The 20,656-nt window shown below is 42.8% G+C and overlaps 1 protein-coding gene across 3 annotated transcripts in view; it reads left to right on the forward strand.

Moving 5' to 3' along the window:
* Nucleotides 1-660: 660 nt before the first annotated feature.
* ZFAND6 (zinc finger AN1-type containing 6) overlaps nucleotides 661-20,656 on the forward strand; it is a 54,888-nt gene continuing 34,892 nt past the window's right edge. The window contains exon 1 of one of the 3 annotated variants that reach the window (XM_054041760.1): nucleotides 661-757. The gene's annotated coding sequence lies outside the window, so the exon portion shown is untranslated. Of the gene's footprint in view, nucleotides 758-1,470; nucleotides 1,571-11,008; nucleotides 11,082-20,656 lie in introns of those variants that run through there. The other 2 variants (XM_054041758.1, XM_054041759.1) reach the window with 2 other exon arrangements.

A 20,656-nucleotide genomic window follows, 5' to 3' on the forward strand; every position in this document is an offset into this window, starting at 1 on the left:
TGATACTGTGAACTGAAGACGCTATATAAAAATCACTATATAAAAATAAGATGTGGTATATTGTCTCAGCTCTCCATGGGAAAATAAAACTGGTGTGACATATTGCACAGAACTACAAGATATTCAAAATCTGGAGCTGACTTTTTATAGGGGGAATAAAGTAGCTAAACTAAACTAAAAGCAAGTGACCACGAATGTATTTGTTTAACTGACTGACATGACTATATACTTTTAATGTCCATAGAACAATAAAAAAGACTACATAGTAAAATTTATCTCAGTTTAGTAAGCCAGAATCATTCTTGTTTTCTCTGTAAACTCCAAACATCTTCCCATACAGAAGTGGGTAGAGTGGAGAGCTGAAAAGATGAAATTGTGTAAAATCTTTGGAGCGGCAGTCAAATAAATAAATAATTAAAGGGAAAAATACTAACAGATCATGCTGGTTTCAGTGAGCAAAATCTTTTAATCAGGCTGACTTCAAAGGGGATGCCACAGGAATTCTCCTCTCTCTCCATAGAGCGCTCAGCTGCAAAGTTGTTTGAATATAAGGTTGCATGCGTCAGTGATTTAGTTGTGAAATATTCCTGGAATGGGAAGAAGCCACACAAAGGTCTTGAAGCTCTGGTCCGAGGTAAATAATACGTCAGGAAACTTGTAACAAACAATGACACAAGCCACAGAGACGGACCTGTCAACTCTAATTTATTTGGAAGGTGGTTCCATCCCTTATTCTGGACCAAGGCAGCTTTTGAAGGTAGCTTTTAAAATGTGTGATTCTGCAATATGTAAGGTCCCTGACACATTTTAAAATAGAATCGCTTGTTTTTAACTTTCCCCATTTAGATCGTCACTGTTGGAGGCAGAGCACTGCAGATATATAGAGAGAGGGGGGAGCATTGGTGCCCTGGCTGGGGAGTTACTGAACATTTAATGCATGGGAATGGGGGGGGGGGAGGAGGAAAGGGGACATTTCCCTGACCTATCAATACATTTTTGTCTTGTGTTATTATGATTCATGTTACAGTTGCCACAAAACTGCTTCCTATTTGGCACTTTGCCCCTTGCCTTCTTCTTCCTCCTTATCCCTCCTCCCCCCATCTCCCCTTTCTCCTTCCTTCCTACCCATCAGCCCTACCCCCCGCCACCCATTCCACATCCCCGCTCTCCTTCCCAATCTCCGACCCCACCCTCTGCTCACCCACACTTGCCGCTCGCCTCCCCTAAGCCTCTGCCACTCTCCCCCCCCCTTACCTCACCTACTGCCCTACCCCCCTCTGCTCTGCCCCACATCCCCCGGCTGGGTCAGGCGGCAGCTGCGCACTGGGGCGCTGTCCCTTTAAATCCCTCTCTGTCCAGCTCTGTGGTTCACGTCGCCGCCGTCCCCTGTAATAATTAGTTGCGGGAGCCGGTGCCACCCTCCCTCCCTCCCGGCTCCGCCAATCAGCGCCCGCCCGCGTCACTCTCAGGGCAACGAAACAGGAAAAAAAAAAGTTTAGTAAAGAGCTAGCGAGCGGGGCCAGCGGCGGCGGCCGGGCGGAGTGGGGGCTTCAGCGGGCCCTGGAGCCAGGTAAGGGCGGGTGCCAAGCTACGGGGGCCCGCTGGGCGGCTGTCTCGGAGGGGCGGCCCCCCAGCATGGTGATGGGGGGCAGGCTCCCCCCCTCAGGCACCGTGGCCTGGAGCGTAAGGGGACCAGCGGCCCCGGCCGGGGGCGCCCTGTCCGCAGAGGGGCGGGGGGCCCGGAGTGAGGGGGGACGCCCTGTCCCCAGAGGGGCGGGGGGCCCGGAGGGACGGGGGGCGCCCTGACCGCAGAGGGGTCCGCTTGGAGTGAGGAGAGGGGCCGTGAGGGGTGGGGTGGGGTGAGGTGAGGGAGGGGGCCGTAGCAGGAGGACCCCGGGAAGAGTAAAGGGAGGCGAGGGGGTGGCTAAGGAGGGGCCCCCCATAGGGGAGTAGGGGGGATACGGGGCAGGTGGTGCGCACCCCTCCCACACACAAACATAGGAAGTGAGTCTCACTCAAGGAAGCTGCTGTTGCCCCCACCCCAGTCCTGGATGTTTGTGTGGATGAGTCAGGTGAGCGTCCAGGAAGGAGCATCTGGCTGTGTGGCTCAGCCTCTAGGACTTCCTGTAATTTGTGGGGCACGGGGAGAGGGGGATCCGTGGGACTCGGACTCAGCCCCGTCAGGTACCGAGGGTTGAAGGTGTCAAAATTGAGTTCCCCACAGTGTGTTGTATTTAACTGTGGTTTCTCCCTTTTTTGGGTTGTTTCTTCTCCCGCCCAACACTAATAGCGTGAAAGCCCAAGAGCAACCTTATGAGAGTAGAATTTCTACTAGTGTCCTTCAGTGACAATTCCCCTTCCCTTGTTGTTACTCAACTTGTTTGCAGGTATGTTGGCTTCTACACAAGGGAGGCTGAATTTCAGAGGTGATAGGTTTCAGAGTTCAGAGTAGCAGCCCTGTTAGTCTGTATCCGCAAAAAGAACAGGAGGACTTGTGGCACCTTAGAGACTAACAAATTTATTAGAGCATAAGCTTTCATGGACTACAGCCCACTTCTTCTCCTCAATATATGTTCCACTCTATATGCATCCGAAGAAGTGGGCTGTAGTCCATGAAAGCTTATGCTCTAATAAATTTGTTAGTCTCTAAGGTGCCACAAGTCCTCCTGTTCTTTTTGAGGTTTCAGAGTGGTAGCTGTATTAGTCTGTATCAGCAAAAACAAGGAGGAGTCCTTGTGGCACCTTAGAGCCCAAAGTGGGTTCTAGCCCATGAAAGCTTATGCCCAAATAAATTTGTTGGGCTCTAAGGTGCCACAAGTACTCTTCGTTGTTTTTTCAGAGGTGATGTGATTCCTCTGTTTTGTAGAGTGTTATGTGATCTTTCTGAACAAAGGGTGCTATATAGAGGTGGTCAGAATAGTTTGTCATGATTTATTTAACTAATCCAAGATGCATTTTTGAGAGAATTTTCCTAAATTGTTTTTTTTCAACCAGCTCTACTGCTATGTAAACACAGGGACTGCTGCTTCTGTTGTAAGTGTAAGGATTGAGTTTGTATGCCTGTGTATTTTTATACAGCAACCAGCACTCCATTGGGGGGTTAGGGCCTTAGGGACAGTACTATAATATAAATATTTACTATACTAGGATTGCTTCAGTCCAGAACACCTGGCTGTTTGGGAGCACGTGGATGAATTTTTGCTTCCTGAACAACCTAAATTGTGGTACTAAGCTCCTAGTTGAACCAGTGTGTATGATTGACTTAGGATTTCATTGTAAAATATTACATTTTTTCTAGTCCTTACACTTGTGAAAATAACCTTCCCAATGTAACCTTGATGAAGTGCTCTCTTTCCAGTCTCTGAAAAGCCTGAAATGCTAGGTGTGAGTGGTGTGAACATCCCCTTTTGTCTCAGTAGGTTGTTAACTCTGAAAGAATGACTTCCCACAGGTCAGCATTAATTATCTCACTGAACTGTTTTTACAGAAGCATGCAGCAAATGTATTTATGTAGTGGCAGATACTCGCCAGGAGTGGTGGTGGCAGAAGCAGCTGCACCTCTTTTTCTCAGGGTTTATGAATGTGTACTACTAGATGTGTCTTGCACAGTTGCACCACGGTCCTTTCCCTGACTCTTTGTCTGCACTTGTTCTGTGACTGAAATCTGTGCCCAAAAGGCCTGGGGGGAGTGGGTAGAGAAATTAGCTGGTGGGTTTTTTTTCCATTCTGCTGAAGGGTATATAATCTACTCTCAATTATTGTGTCAAACTTTTATTAACATTAGTGTATTGAGGGTAGTATATATCCCTAACTTTGTAGTCATGACCTTTAAAACTGAAATTTAGTCCTCTCCATTTCATCCAATTATTCCCTGTTATATCTTTTTGGTTCCACCTTAAATAATTCCTTTCTTGGTGTGTTTACACTCTTTGAATTGTAGATGGTTAATCATACTCTCATTCCATTAGATGATCAGCAGAGTTATATGTATCTAGTCCTAAACTTTCTTTAATTTCTTAACCGTTTCCTCCAGGCTCCTTTAACTTTTATCACGGCTCTTTGAATTCTCTCTAATCTATTGATATCTTTTGGTATTGAGGTACATAGAAATGTACTTTGCACTAGAAATAGTCTCCAATGTGTCATATAGAAGGAGACGGTCCCCTTCTATCTAGTCCAGGGATTCTCAAACTTCATTGCACTGCGACTCCCTTCTGACAACAAACATTACTACATGATCCTGGGGGAACGAAGCCTGAGTCCGCCCGAGGCCTGCCACCCCAGGCGGAGGGGCGTGTGGGGCCAGAGCCTGCTGCCCCTGGCAGCGGGCCAAAGCTGAAGTCCCAGGGCTTCCGTCCCAGGCAGGGGGCCCTGTAACCTGAGCCCTGCCAGCCAGGGCTGAAGCCCTCAGGCTTCGGCCCCTGGCAGTGGGGCTCAGGATTCAGCTTCAGCCCTGGACCCCAGTAAGTCTTAAACCAGCCCTGGCAACCCCGTTAAAACGGGGTGGTGGCCCACTTTCGGGGCCCGACCCACAGTTTGAGAACCCCTAATCTGCCTTTTTGTTCTGCCCAAAGTGTCATTGTGTGGTGTGTGTATAGTGTTTTGGGGTTTTTTGCTATACACCGCTACCTCGATATAACGCGACCCGATATAACACAAATTTGGATATAACGCAGTAAAGCAGTGCTCCGGGGCGGGGCTGCGCACTCCGGTGGATCAAAGCAAGTTCAATATAACGCGGTTTCACCTATAACGCGGTAAGATTTTTTGGTTCCCAAGGACAGCATTATATCGAGGTAGAGGTGTATATCACTGCAAGTTTATATCTGATTTGATATTTACTACTGCCCCTCTACCACTTTTGGTGTGACTTCTTTTCAGGTGTCTCCTTCACTACTGAATAGTTGTGATTTTTTTTTTCTCCAACTTTCCTGACTTTTTTTTTTTTTTAATTAGAGAAAACCCAAACTATTTCCTGCATGTATTTGTTGTGTCTTCAGGTCCCTTTGTATTATTTTTTTTGTCTTCATAAGCAATTCGTTTGGTATATTATACATATGGAAAGTGGCTTCTGGTTTGTCATATTCTTTTGCTCTTATAACTCAAGTGGTGTGTGTTTGAAAATATAAGAACTCACAGTAGTTATAAATTCAGCATCTGACTACCTTAAACTCAAACTGTCTACACAAAACCCCATACAAATAACTTACCACTCTCTTTTTAAAGTTATCAGTAGATGACAGAAATATTAACACAAGCTGCTGAGAAGTTACTATGGTTACTGATTAGGGTACCTCCTGTTCCTGTGAAAATGTGTGCCTTTTTGTAGGAACTATATTAATCACTTCTCTTTAAAGAATCGTAAATACACTTGGCAGCTAATTGGTATAAAGTTATATACACCTGGATCTTGAGTAGCCTTTCTGAATCAGATGTTGAACAAATTTTGGCTTGTTCTATATAGCCTTACTGGACATGCTTATTTCAGTTTAGCGAAAAGGGCAAACATTGATATATACGTATTCTTAGGCCATTGAATTCAGCATGCTCAACCATACTGTAGGATGCTGCTGTCCCATCTGAGCAAGATGGCTGATGTCAAGGGAATGGTCTGGATCCTTCCACAGGGGCTGTAGCCAAAAGGTATGATGTCTACCACCAGAGCTTTCACCTGTATAGTTCTATAATAGACACTGCTCTTTCCTGGTCTTATTGAATATCGTAACCCTTGGGAGTGATTGAGACTTCTTGAAGCTACAATTGTCAGAAAGATGTAGCCAATACTCAACTGTTTATTCTTCATGAAATCTCTGTCACCCAGGTATCCCAGCATCTGGGTGAAAAACTGGCTGAAGCTACTCTGTCCTGTTTTATGCTTCTAGGCAGGGCCGGCTCCAGGCACCAGCTTACCAAGCAGGTGCTTGGGGCGGCCACTTTGGAGAGGGGAGGCACGTCCAGCTGTTCGGCAGCAATTCGGTGGATGGTCCCTCACTCCTGCTCGGAGCGAAGGACCTCCCGCCGAATTGCTGCCGCAGATCGCAATCGCACCTTTATTCATTTATTTTTTTTTTTTGGATGCTTGGGGCGGCCAAAACCCTGGAGCCGGCCCTGCTTCTAGGCAGAAGGAAGCACTGTGAGGTGCTTTCTGCCACGCTGACAATTTTGGACTAGTGGAGACTTTAGGGTATCTAATGTAAAGGGTCCTTCAGGATATTTTGTTAGACTTTCCTTTAGCATCAGTCACAAAAACACATTTGACCTTCTATGGCTAGCCAGGCATCTAAGGCCTGGCCTTGGTCATATGCACTTTTGTTATTTCCAGACTTGATTGTAGCAGTGCAATATATCTTGGGCCTGGTCTACACTAGGGGCAGGTGTCGATGTAAGATACGCAACTTTAGCTACGGGAATACCATAGCTGAAGTCAACTTATCTTATTCCGACTTACCTCCCATCCTCATGGCGCAGGATCGATGGCCGCGGCTCCCCCGTTGACTCCGCTACCGCCGCTCGCTCCGGTGGAGTTCTGGAGTCAACGGGGAGCGCATTCGGAGATCGATCACTACCTGCTGATATGGCGGGTAGTCTGGATGTACCCTTGGATTGAAATCATCAAGAAAAGCACTAGAAAGACTCAGAGGGGTGGCCATGTTAGTCTGGATCTGTAAAAAGCGACAAAGCGTCCTCATGCGTCTGACGAAGTGGGTATTCACCCACGAAAGCTTATGCTCCAACACGTCTGCTAGTCTATAAGGTGCCACAGAACTCTTTGTCGCTTTTTACTAGAAAGACTGTGAGGTTACCAAGAGCACATCTGTATACTGCTCATTCTGCTGGCTTCCTGTTGAACAAATAGTCAGATTCAAGGTCTTGGTCCTAATCCTCTGGTTTTACCCTAGAATAGGTGAAATACTGCTTAACCATCCAGGCGCTTGACTGCCTTTGACAGTTTTGCTCCTTTTGAATAATGGAATTGTATGTCACTAAGGAGAAGCTCATCTGCACAGGGGAGAGTTTGTTCTTGGTGGTGGAATTCACACCCACAGGATCAAAGGATGAACACTAACTTCAAAACTTTCAGCTGAAAATGCAAATCTCCATTCTTTGATCTTTCCACACAGCTACTCATAACCTACTAGCATATCTGCAAAATGCAATCTCATGCAACTAACTCAGGGAGGAGCTGATATACATAGAATACATCAGTGATGTAAATCACTCTCTCTTTTGAGGATGATGCCCAGATACCATGCCCATCACCATGGTATAAGAAAGTGAACAGAATAGTGTTTGGAATATACTTTTGAAACAATGATTTGTATGTTCATGTAGTCATGGCACTAGTGTACATGTAAGTCATCTGTTGAGAGAATGGCTTTTTTTATAGAATAATTTAAAGTATTCAGAGATAATCTGGTGATCAATAGGTATACTATTTTCAAAATTATTAAGAATAGTAAAGTTTTTGTATATAGCAACTTCAAAAGCATAATTACTTTCTGTGTAAATATTCATAAATTTTGAAATTTGCCCGGGGTGGGAAAGAATTTGCAAGCTAAATAACTAGTACCATAACTTAAAATTAAAAGGCAGATAATGGTGGAAAGCAGGTTAAAAGTTAGAGCTGCATTTCTTTAAAAAAAAAACATACCCAAGAATGAACCCCATAATAGTACTAGCATATTGACAGCCCTGGAGGCTGAAGACCTTTTTCCATAGTGCAGGTACAGCACATGAAAGCTGTAGTTCCCTATGTTGCTTTGCCATTTATTAACCTGTAGAAACCTAGAGGTAAGTGTTATGTGTTTCCTAAGACTGCTTCACAATTGGCACCAATTTTTGGCAGGCTTTTGTGATTCACACATGCCCATAGGGACCTGGACTGAGATTGACATATTTTTACATAGATCACTGAACAGCCATCAGATGAAAGCATTTGATCATTACCATTCTGTTCTGTTTGAACTGGAGACTTAAATGTAACAGGCTCAGTTCTTCTTTTCCTGAGCTATCTAGTCTCACTATGTATCTTTTATGTATCTTAATATTGCAGCAGAAATAGACTTCTGGGTTTTCTACAATTAAAATAATCAAGTGAGACTAAGGCACCTTCTTTTCTTACTCTTGTCTCCAGCGCAAGTTACAGTAGCAGCTAAAATTTGAATTTGTCTTCAAGGCTGCTCATGCTCAGAGCTTCCTTAATTAAGTGGCAGATTGCAACTACGATGATCACATCAGTTTCACTCTGCAGATGTTACAAGAGCAGTAGAGGCTTAACTTCCCTTCTGAGTTTGATATAAAGTGAATTTCTCCAGACTCTGATCCAGAAAAATATAGGATGTGTGCAGAAATTAAACCTATAAAATTAGTGTCCTTCATGCTCATTTTCAACAGTCCTGATTGTGGTTTTCTTTGAGGCTGGACAGGGATTTGAGCAACAAAATTCCAACCTGGATTTCTAACCCCTAAATTCAGCTGTATCCACACATGAACTTTGATATGTAATAAATAAGAATCCAGGCCAGTTGTATCCTTACCCCAGTTCTCTGATTTGGAGGGGGGGAGGGTGGTGTCTGTTTACTTCACAAGGGCAGCAAACTATTCCCTGTCCCCTGGCCCAGTCAGTAAAAATAGGGTATCCTTGGACAAAATTTTCTCCCCTTTCAATACTATGCAGTGTGCTATTAGTTTGGATGTTGTAGATCACCTGATGGTGGCTGCATTTCTGTGGTGATGGATAGGTATGGGGTTTCTGGGATTCTTCAGGAAGAAAGGTACTATGTAAATACAATATAAGGTTGTATATGTAAGCAACAAAACTTGTTTTTAGGGCAGAAGATGTTGCCTTTCCAGAGTAGGGTAGTTTTGATGGTAAGATTTTGTGACTGTATCTATTGTTCTCACAGACCTGCAACTTCATGAACTCCAAATTGAAAGAAGTTTGTCCTAGGTATCATTGTGACCCTTTACAAGTCTTACTCATGTTGCTTTATTTGCCTAACCTATGTTCTTGCCATCGATTGCTTAGATTGCATGGCACTTTTATGATTTAATGCTGTCTTTTGCAATACAGCTGTGAAACTATATGAAGAGGATCTGAGTAACTTTATTCTTAATGTTCTGTGCATTCAAAGTATAGAATCCTCACAAAGCATCTTGGGATTAGGCCTCTGAATTGACTTTTTCAGTTAGTATATTAGGCACTATAATACATTGTGCAGCTGTAGAGCTTTCTTAAAGTTAGCCCCCCCTTTTTTATTTTTTAAAAAAGCTCTTTTTAGAAAGTGGTGCATGCATTAAAATTCAGCCTAGTATTTTGCTGTAAATATTCCCCTCAAATGTGGGTAATAACGTAGTATTTTGCTGTGACTAAAATTTCTTGGACATTTCATCTATAATAGCAAAATAGTTTAGAAGGGCCAATTGCTCTACAAATACAATCTTGGAGACCCTATATAAAACAGTTATCCCTCAACACTGTTGACACTGGCATCCATTTTGCAGTATAGCCTAGACCTTAATTATTTCAGAAGGAAAGCTGCTGCAATGGAGTCTTGAGGAAAGAGGGGTGAGAACCAGAGGGCTGGGAATTGGCTGTTCTCCCTGGAGATCCTTGTTTCCTCCTCCTCCTCTCTTTCCCTCTAACTTTTCCCTTTTATTAAAAAAAAACAACAACCACCTTGCCTCCCCCCCCGCCCCCCAAACAAAACCCGACAAAAAGTACAAATGTGCAGATAATTCACAGCTTGTACCATCCTGGGTAGAGTTTGAAATGGATGAAATATTAAACCCATGAAAATCTTGCATGTAATACAACACTAACTGGGTAAACTGTGGTGGCACTAAAAGTGGGGAGGTGTCCTGTTCATCTGTCAGTCTCCAGAATACAGCATTTTCTGGGTTGAGTCAGGGAGGGGTCTTCCTGAAGTGATCTGTGCATTTGTGAGACCTGATGCGAGATGCCTCTTTATTCTGTGTAACTTTTCCCCCTGAATGTCAGGCTTGTCAGTTAGGTAGACTTTTCTGGCAGGTGGGGCTGGAGCTGTTCAGATTTTTTTTTTCCCCAATGATGCCTAAGATCTTGTTAATGCAAACTGACAGCATTTTGTATTATTCAGTTATGAAGTGTAAAGATCAGCTGAATGGAATATTTAGTCATAAGCTAATTATCAGATCTAATTATTAAAATTCTTTTTAAAAAATAGCTTTAAAATAGTGTTAAACAAAGATTGAATCAGCAAAAAATAAAAAACACTGACTGTCGCTGACTCAGAAACATACCTAGACCCTGGTAAGATCCAGATGTTGTTTTCCATAGTGTGAAAGCCACTTTTGCTGAGTCATGTCTTAAATTAGCAGAAGAAAGCAGGTTGAAACAAGTGACTGACTATTCATATTTTCAAGTTTAGACTACTAAATCGTACCTTGAAAGTTACGTATAGTGTACTTAATTTTTCAGTTAGTTTATTATGTGATTTTTGAATAGTGAATTTGTTCCTGAAGCTTGAATTAAATTTTAACCTATATTAAAAAGCAAGCAGCAGTTAAGCTTTATATAGATAGAATTCTTTCCATTTCACTTCATGAAGTTTTACAGTACATCTAGATTTGTCACAAGTATGTATTCTTTAACATCACCTTTATGTTTCTAGATAAAACCCTATGAATCCATATGGTTTTGAGTGTTATGTTCAAGATCCGGAGTAGCAAAGTCTAGGCTCGTATTGTTCAGTTTTATGTAATGTTAATTGATATCCAGCTAGTCAAAAATAATGTAATTAAAATGCCTTGGGTTGGCACAACTAAAGGCTTGTGTGCTGTTTCTTTAAGAAACCAGCTTGTCCTGGGTGTTTTAACCAGATTAACCTAACATGCTAGCAAGGAAAAGTTCTTTAAATAATGGATATTAAGTTTTACCAATCAGAGATACCAGTTTTAGTGAAAGGGTGGAGTTTTTTCCATTTCAGCCACTAGAACTAAAGAAGGTGGGGCTTTCTGTTCAGGTTAGGTTGCTCAGGAGTACAGCTTCCAGTGAAGTTAATCTGGGGTGAAGCAAACAGAAAATTGTGCAGATTTTCTTGGTAGGATTTTTTTGTTTGTTCTAATCTTGTTCTATTTCTTCATTTTACCCTCTAAGGCACTTATGCTTATGTGTGGGCCAAATTTTGTGATTGTTTTGTTTTCCAGTGCTGGCAGAATATTAAAATGTATGCGGGGAAGCAGAACAAAAGGGCTCTTTGGGCAGGAAATAAGCTGTTGAGAGATGCAAACTTGATTGAGTTTCTTTTATCATTTATTGCTAGTTTAAAGTTTTGGTATTTTTATTTGAAAAAGTCAAGTTGTACAACAGTATCTTACCAAGTTGTGTTAATTGTAAAAAATTGAGGATCATGCTGCTGTTTTCTATAATGTTGTGTAACTCCAAAAGAGCTTTATTTTTAACTCTGACTTCTCTGGTTCTGATGAGACTTGAATTAACTGAATGTGACAGTTGCTACTAGATTATACAATGATAACATTTGTTTAAAGTCATCTGCCTTTGTTTTAAGTCATGTCCAGGTTTATGTCACTTGATTGATACTATTTATTTTTTGTGTTATACTTAAAAAGGAGAAGAACACTTTGTATAGATTTTGGTGTATTTGGAACAGTGTATGCAAAGAGGCTTAAAAGCTAGATTTAATGTGTTCTAAGTCGTCCCCCCCCCCCCACCTCCCTTTTCTCTTAATACAACTTCCCAGAATATCAAGGACCATCAGAGCTCTGATTTAAAAAAAAAAAAAAAGAGGGGGGGTGCAGGGGAGGAAATTAATTCCTCTTGCGCTTTGTTGCAGCCACAGTCCTTCCAGCTGAAGATGGGGCTTTCTTCAAAACTAATCAATACAGTACCACCCCGAATCTTATGTGTTACTTGAGCATAGTGTGGTGGTTACTTGTTGTTTGGGTGTGGGGAGAGGGTTATCTTCAGTTTCTACGCCATTTCCCCCCCGCCGCCCCCTTTTGGCTTTTATATTTAGGGGTGAGTTTTTGCAATATCTTTTCTCAGTGTCCAAGGGTCTTCAGGATTGGAACATGCTATAAATTAGTATTATGGAGAGGAGTTTCTATTGAGTATTGCAAAGTGTTTTTACTGCGGTCCCTTTGTATTCCTAGACAGAGAGATCAGATCGTGCTCAAGTCTGGGTATTTGGTTCAAATGCAAGGCATACTTTTTTTTTTTTTTTTTTTTTTTTTTTGAAAGCCTTCCCTAATTTTCCCCCCCCTTCCTTCACAAAAAAGTGTCTGTATGTGCATGCATGCACAGTTGTATTCATGCACACCTGCTCCTGGGGATCAAAGAAATACTATGTTATGTTCTCTGACATTGATTAACTTTAATGCTTAAATACCAAGTTGATGGATGCATTACAAGTAGCTAAGATGTGGCAGTACCTGGAAGTTTGGGGAATAGAAGAACAGACCTGAAAATCAAACCAGGATCTTCCAGGTGACAGTGCAAAGCATTTCACAAGATAATTAGACATGGTCAACATAGTACACTTCACACATTTTCAATTTTCCATTAGTTAATTTTCTTTTTTTAAAAATTTGGATTATAAATAGTTTTCATTTTTGTCTAAGAACATCCTAATACAGTGGCATCTCAGACTTGGTTCAGTATTTTATAGGCTTACGCACACTTATTACATATTCTGATTTTTATTATGGAATAATTTCATTCACTTTCCAAAATTTTTTGGAAATGTGTTTTACTACTAGAAAGTATTATTACAAAATGTGTGACCATCAAACTATGGAAATATTTAATACTCATCAGTAGCTCTACTGGCCATTCTAACTGCCCTTGGGCCAGAGGCCTCTTATTTAAATTGTTACTCTTTAATTACAGGAGAAAGGGAGTACTTAGACAAAAATTGACTTTAAGTGCAAAGTATCACAAACATCCTTCAATTGAGGTTAGGCCTTAATTGAGTGACCAGAGTTCATGTTTCAAATGAAAGCAAAAAGCAAAAATAAACTACAGGGTTATACTTGTGCAAACTATGCATGTATTATATGTATGTATATTTAATGTACACAAGCAAAATCCTACATATTTGTGTAATATTAAATACTAATTATGCAGAATGCTGCTTTTACTTAGCTGACATTTTCAGCAGACTTTTCTAGTTTAACTTATTTCAAACCAGTCAGTGGTTGAAGCAACCATTCTTTAATTTTTCTTGTACATGATCTACCTAGCTAGTAAAGATGGGACCAGTAATTTTCCTGATGCATTAAACTTTTGAACAGGTCACTTCTGAGTCTTCACCTCATGTATATAATTCTGATTGGCCCTAAAGAATAAACGTACCACGTTGCTGGCATGGCTGGAGAACTTCTGTATCAAGATACAGCAGGCATTCTTTGCCTGTATTCAGAATTGTAGCTAAGCAATCTGCATAGATTTGCTAGTTATTCCAGCAATTTTTACTAGTAAAACATCATTTTACACAGACAATTCTTCTACACACAGAGAGGTGTATATTCTGTGTCTGGAGATTCATGGACATACTACTTATGTCAAGATGGAAATTTACACATCTGATGTAAGTGAAATTTACATTCTCTTTAAAATTAAACTCCTAACTGACACTTAGGGCTAGATCATACTTTCTTCATCCATTCATGGAAAAGAGAGGGCAAAGGACCCATTCTTCCTCCCGCCTACCTTCTGAAGTCACTCCATGGAGTAGTGATTGGGTGGTTCTGCATTGAGCATGGATGTAGCTGAAGCACACTGCCCCCTCACCCCACCCCTTCAGCTCTGTGTAAACTACTTGGGAAAGATAGTACAACTTGGGGCTGTATTGCATTTCTCATGGAACTCCCTTCATGGTGAAGATACTGCTTTAAGGTTGTCCAAATTAGGAAAAGCGGTGTAGTATTAATATGTTTGTAAAAACTGCCTTGTCCATACTAGAATTTTTACCATGTTTGCCATGTTAGCTACATGTGGTAGCCAACACCTATTTTCCTAGTGAAGACAGGGCCTAAGTGGGGATCCAAGGGGCAGCTTTGGCTGTTGGTGCTGTGCTGCCAGCAAGTGGATTACGGATAGGGTACTGGAGGTACCGAGCTCATACATAAGATCAGGGACTTCAAGTGGATATCTTTGGCTTCCCATGGTGTGGAATTTTGTATGGAAGAGATTGATTATACTGTAACAAAGTTGTGTGAGAACAGTCAATCAATAAAATGACCTGTAAAGCAATAAAAAATAGCTTTGGCCCATTTTAGCTGCATTAAGATGTATATAACAGAGGCATGAAAAGTTTTTTCAACATAACGTGTTTTTTTTTTTTCTTCCCCTGCTTGTTTTTTTTACTGTAGAAATATTAAGTCCTTCTTCCCTGATTTTGTTGGATGTGTCTACACTTTGAGATGAAGAGGTAAACTCCAGCTCAAGGAGACATACCCCTGGTAGTTCTGATTGAACTAGTGTGCTAAAAATAGTGTATAGCAGCATGAGGGACTAGCCACCCTCACTATGTACCCGTCCAAGACCCAGGTACGTACTCGGGCAGCTAACCCCTTGTGCTGCTGCGTCTATATTCTGTTCTTATTGAGTTAGCATGAGTGTGTCTCCTTGAGCTGCAATTTATACCTCCAAATTAAAGTGTAGACATACCCTCAGATATGTGTGGTAATCTCTCAACCTTTAATTGAAGGGTGGGGGGACAGGTGGTACATTTTTACAGATCTCTTATTTCAACTGTGTTTATAGGGCTTTTGAGTTAAATAGGGATTAGCAAAAACAACGCTTTAAACAGTCTAAATGAAAAGCATTGCCCTCCCTGCTTGTTATGCTCCTAGTTCTCTAGTTGTTCATAATCTTGCAGGTAAAATGGGGTAAACAAGACATGAACTTCTAATGTTCCATACAGAGAACTTTTTTGAAAAGGTTTTATTCATCATGAAGAAACAAAATGAGTTAAAACCTAATTTCTTTCCCCTACCCCTTTAAGTCCGCTTCAGGCAACTTCTCGAGGCTCTTTGTCAAATAACTGAAGCCTTGAACTTAAGGGCGAGTCTTCACTAGCAACATTAAAGCGCTGTGCTCTCCCAGCGCTCTAAAAAAAACCACCTCCACGAGGGGAATAGCTACTGGTGCTGGGAGCACAGCTACCGGCACTGGCACTTTATATTGCTGAAACTTGCAGTGTGTGGGGGTGTTTTTTTCACACCCCTGAGCAAGGAAGTTGCAGCATTGTAAAGTGCCAGTGTAGACAAGCCCTTACATGCTAAACAAGCTATAGGGATTGAAAGCTTCTTATTTGCCAGAAGGTGGTGATGAAGGGTGTAAGAGAGTGAATATTTACTTCCCATACAGTAGTTTTTAAATGGGAAATCTGTAGAAGTTTACCTCTTTTGCTGTTAACCTGTCAAGATTTGCAGAACCTGAACTTGTCTCTGCATTCAGAATTTAGGCTTCCTGTGCACAGGGTGATTCCTGGTTAGCCATTTTATGTTGTGCTATGACACATTTGTATCATGACACTGACAAATACCACATCCTGAAGGATAGCCTAATATGTAGTAATACCTTGTTTGCTGGACCAAACTTTTAACAGCATGGCTGACCTGGCAAGCTCTGACAACCACCCAAACAGTTTAAGTAGCCTGTGTTTTAAGACAGTAATGCTATGGTGTGCCTCCTGTGATTTATAGTTCTAATTTGTGTAGCCACATGAGGTGTTGGGGAAATGTATAAATACAAATTCAAAGCCACCTTACAATAGGAGCTTAAAATTAGTATTTTTTTAGGCCAAAAATTAGCTATTGCCAGCATACTTGAATGCCCTGTAGTGGACTTTTACTCATAACTATTTTCTACCGTGAATGTGTGTCTGCGCTACACTTAACGTGGGCAAGGAAAATAGACTAGACACTTTCACTTTCTGGCTGTTGAGTACTAACACAACTTTGGGCTATTGTACTTGAAATAAAAATGTTTAAAGTTTCTCCCATAAAAATCCTATTTTTACAGGCATTTGGGATTAAATCAAGCTGACAGTAGTAGGTTTTCAAACTAAGGAGTAATTTATATATCTTAGAACTAAATGTGTCTAGAAATATGTAGATTGATTTAACCAATTGTTGGTCATATTGTGTATCTGGTGGCAAAAGAAATAAGGCTATGCATCAGATTAATACAAACTTGGTTACTTTTTTGCAAACTCTTGTAGGAGGTGGAGTGACTGAAGTTGCTTTCAGAAGTATAGTCTCATGGAATTATGTCCTTCATGTTGTAGTACTTTTATTGTCCAGTAGAACATTGTTTAAAGCAGCTTAGTAGGACAGGTGTGGCAATACAGTGAACCTTTCTTAACAAGAGATCTGCAGCTTTTGGATAAATTGGTGTCTGTTAAAGGGTGAGAATGCAAAATGAGAAGTTGAAGGTGGTTTTTCCTGTCTAGCTTCTCTGAATTCAGGTAAGCAGCTTACCAAGGTAGCTTTTGTTGTCAGTGCAGGGGAGTTTATATCATTAAAATTTTCTAAGAACTGCATTAGGCTTTTTATGTTGGGATAGTTCTAACAATAATTGCATGATACTGCTGGATATTGGTGTTAAATCTTGGAATGAAGTTGCTTTGCAGTTGTATTTACGGTAATCTGTTAACAGTTCAACAAAGTTTGGCTGAGTAAAATTCAAAGATAAGTGGTCATGTAGTCACTACACAGTATAAATATCCCACTTTATTAAGAGGTAAGGTTTCCAGGTGTCCAGTTTTCAACCAGAACACCTGGTCAAAAAGGGACCCTGGCAGCTCCGGTCAGCACCATTGACTGGGCCGTTAAAAGTCCGGTTGGTGCGGGGCTGGCAGGCTCCCTACCCATCTCCATGCGGCTCCCGGTAAGTAGCGACGTATCCTTCTGGCTCCTATGCATAGGGGTGGCCGTGGGGGCTCCATGCACTGCCCCTGCTCCAAGCGCAGGCTCCATAGCTCCCATTGGCCAGGAACTGCAGCCATTGAGAGCTGCAGGGGCTGCGCCTGCAGGCGAGGGCTGCGCGTAAAGCCTCCTGGCCGCATCTCTGTCTATGAACCAGAGAGACATGCTGCCTGAAGTAAGCACCACCCACAGCCTGCACCCCAATCCCCTGCCCCAGCCCTAATCCCCCTTCTGCACCCCAAACTCCTCATCCCTGGCCCCACCCCAGAGCCTGCAGCTGGAGCCCCTATCCCCTCCCTCACCCCAGCCCCCTGCCACAATCCAGAGCCCCGTCCAACACTCTGAAACCCTCAACCCTGGCCTGGAGCCCCTTCTTGCCCCCCAAATCCTTCAGTCCTGGCCCCACCACAGAGCCTGCACCCCCAGCCAGAGCCCTTACCCATTTCAGCAACTGAACCCTCTGCCTCAGTCCGGAGCCCCCTCCTACACCCTGAACCCCACATTTCTGGCCCCATCCCACCCCAGAACCCTCACCCCGAGCCGGAGACCTCGCCCCCTCCCGCTCCCCAAGTCCCTGGCCCAGCCCAGTGAAAATGAGCGAGTGAGGGTGGGGAAGAACAAGTGATGGAGGGAGGGGCCCCAGAGAAGAGAAGGGGCAGGGCCTCAGGGCAGGGGGTGGGGCAAGGGTGTTCAGTTTTCCGTGGTTAGAAAGTTGGCAACCCTATTAAGAGGTGGTGAAACAAAAATGAAACATGACAGTCCAAAAGGAGGCCTGTGTCCACCTCGGTAGAGCAGCAGTGATTCTAAAGAGGGGGGATTATGAATTATTTAACACACACGTAAGCAACTGATTTTTAAACAACAGTAGACTTCTATTAAAAAGAAACTTTGCTGTTAATGTTGCAAAGATTCTCTTTTCTTTTTAAAAATGAGCTGTCAACTAATTTACAACAAATCAGGTTCCCAATAAGCTGTAGAGATCAGTACAGAAAGGATGGAAAGCTTTCATCTCACTATATTTAAGTAATTCTTGTGGTCTGGCCCAACTTTCAAATATTGATGCCTTTTCATAGGTGTAGTACAAAGTGCAAGTTTGATTTAAAACTAGGAGTTATGTACCATATTGTTAAGTCAACTAAATTTCTGTCTTTTGCATTTTAAAAGATAACTTGCTTCTGTTCTGTCCTTTTTATCCTTCTTAATGTCACACTGTTCTCTTAACTAATCATAATGTATCTTCCTTCAATTTCATCTGTTCTTTCTCTCTCTCCATTGTTAGATCTCCACCCTATGTTTATCTTTTTCCTATATATTTAAGTAGAATTGCTCAATATACTTGCCAGAAAAAGCGACTTGTACATGTTGTCTACAAAACTGCATTTTAGAGATTTCAGATGGACATGGCTAATGTTTAGTTTGATTTTACTACAGCAATTAGCTTGCCATTCTGCAAAGTCACAGTGACCTATGACCTAAGTTTCGTATGCACAGTACATAAACCAGTCCTTGCATGGTTCTGCTTGTTGCCCATTTATTCCCAGCTCTTTACATCAATTCTTCATTGCACAATCACAGATACTGGAAGTGATATCAGTCTGTCCCCTATATTGGAGAATTCCCATGTCCCTGCCTCAGCCTTGATGACAGTTTAATTTCTCACTGTCAAGGCCCTAGAACACTGTTTATCCTGCCATAAGAATGGGTTGAAACTCTTCGGTAAGCCTTAATTGACCAGAAGGCTCCTTCCACTTGGAGTGAAATATGCCTCACAAGATTTTAATGTTTACAATTGACTTTTACATCTAAATTTGCTTTTTTAAAAAATGAATATTTTTCTGCAATGGTAGGTCTTTTAAATCAAGAAACTTCACTTGACTCAATCATGTGATTTATCTATGTTTCTTCAACAAGCTTGTGTCTACCTTTTTTCAATCTTTTGTTATTGTACATATTTCTAAGGTGATCCCAGTGGTTGAGGCAGAAGTACTTTTTACTGGTGAAGGCTGCAGTTGGCCAAATTGTGAAGCATTGTTGATCTTGGTTATCCTGCCTGATGAAATGTTACTGTCACTGTAAACACCGTATCCCGTATGTGTTTTTTGTCCTGATCACTTACCAATATAAATCCTGCTCTCTAGTATTTTTGGGGGATCAGGTGTGGGACAGTGAGGAAAGAGAGTACTTAGTACTGTTAATAAATACCCCAAAGGGTGCCTACCACTTCAGATACATAGATTGACAGGGCCCTGTTTCAGAGGTTACAGTTTAAAAGCACAAAAGAGAAGGAAAGGAATTATATAACATGCAAGCAAAATGACTGAGTTGAAATTTGGCATGCATATTGTTAATTCTACAGATTTTCTTTTTCCTCCATCCCCTTTATCTGCTCCCTCTTGCCATGTGACCATATATTTTTTCTGTGTAGTGTTATGGAAAGAACTCTGTACATAGGTGCCATCATATTAAGTGGGGAAACAGTGGTATCCAGCAATACTGTTTTTAGACCATTGTGATCTTAACTTGCTGATCTAAATATTCTGGATGGTAAATGAGTAGGAGGATGATGGGAGGAGGAAGGGGAATTGACCTGGACTTGAATATCTAAGGCAGAGGTGTGCAAACTATGGCCTGTGGGCCCATTCTGCCCGGCCTCTGAGCTCCTGGCCTGGGAGGCTAGCCCCCTGGCCCCTTCCCCACTGTCCTCCCTTGCCACAGCCTCAGTTCACTGTGCCATGGGTGCGATGCTCTGGGCAGCGGGGCTGCGAGCTCCTGGAGTAGCGCAGCTGCAGAGCCCGGCCTGACCTGGTGCTCTGTGCTGTCTGGTGCATGGCTGGCTCCAGCCAGGCGGCGCGGCTGTAGCGCCGCCAGCCATCGGCGCTCTAGGCAGCGCGGGAAGGGGGCAGGGAGTGGGGGAGGGGGGTTGGATAGAGGGCAGAGGAGTTCTAGGGGTGGGGACGGTCAGAGGGCAGGGAACGGGGGTTGAATGGGGGCAGGAGTTTGGGGGGTGGGTCAGGGAGAAGGGATGGTTGGATGGGGTAGGGGTCCTGGGGTGGGGCAATCAAGAAGAAGAGGAGGGGTTGGATGGGGCGGTGGGGGGGCAGTCCGGGTCAGGGAGTCTGGGGGTGATCAGGGAACAGAGCAGGAGGGGTGGATGGGGCAAGGGTCCTGGGGGGAGCCGTCGGGGAAAGAAGCGGGGGGGGGGGTGGTTGGATAGGGGGTGGGGGCCAGGCCATGCCTGGCTGTTTGGGGAGGCACAGCCTCCCCTAACTGGCCCTCCATACAATTTCTGAAGCCCGATGCAGCGCTCAGGCCAAAAAGTTTGCTCGCTCCTGATCTAAGGGTTTGTCTTCGCTATCACACTTAATCGACATAGCTGGACGTAGTTACTCCACCTCAACAAGAGGCGGAAGCTATGTCGGCAGGAGAGCATCTCCCGCCAACATTGCACGGTGTAGACACCACTTTAAGTCAGTGTAACGTGCATCAGTTGACGGTGGCTTTTTCACACGCCTGAGTGACATAAGTTACATCGACTTAAGTGGTATTGTCAACAAGCCCTAAATCTTGTCCAAAACCAGCGTGTGTCAAATTTGGTTGTCCAAAAAAGGTGGTTGACAACTTTTTGTACCCAAAGTGAGTACTTGTATTGTGTTTTGGATAGAAAGGTTGATTTAGTGGCTAAATCATTAGGTTTGGTATGTAGACTTTTTCTCAAGTCCTG

This window comes from Malaclemys terrapin, chromosome 10 (genome assembly GCF_027887155.1).
Source record: "Malaclemys terrapin pileata isolate rMalTer1 chromosome 10, rMalTer1.hap1, whole genome shotgun sequence".
NCBI lineage: Eukaryota > Metazoa > Chordata > Testudines > Emydidae > Malaclemys > Malaclemys terrapin.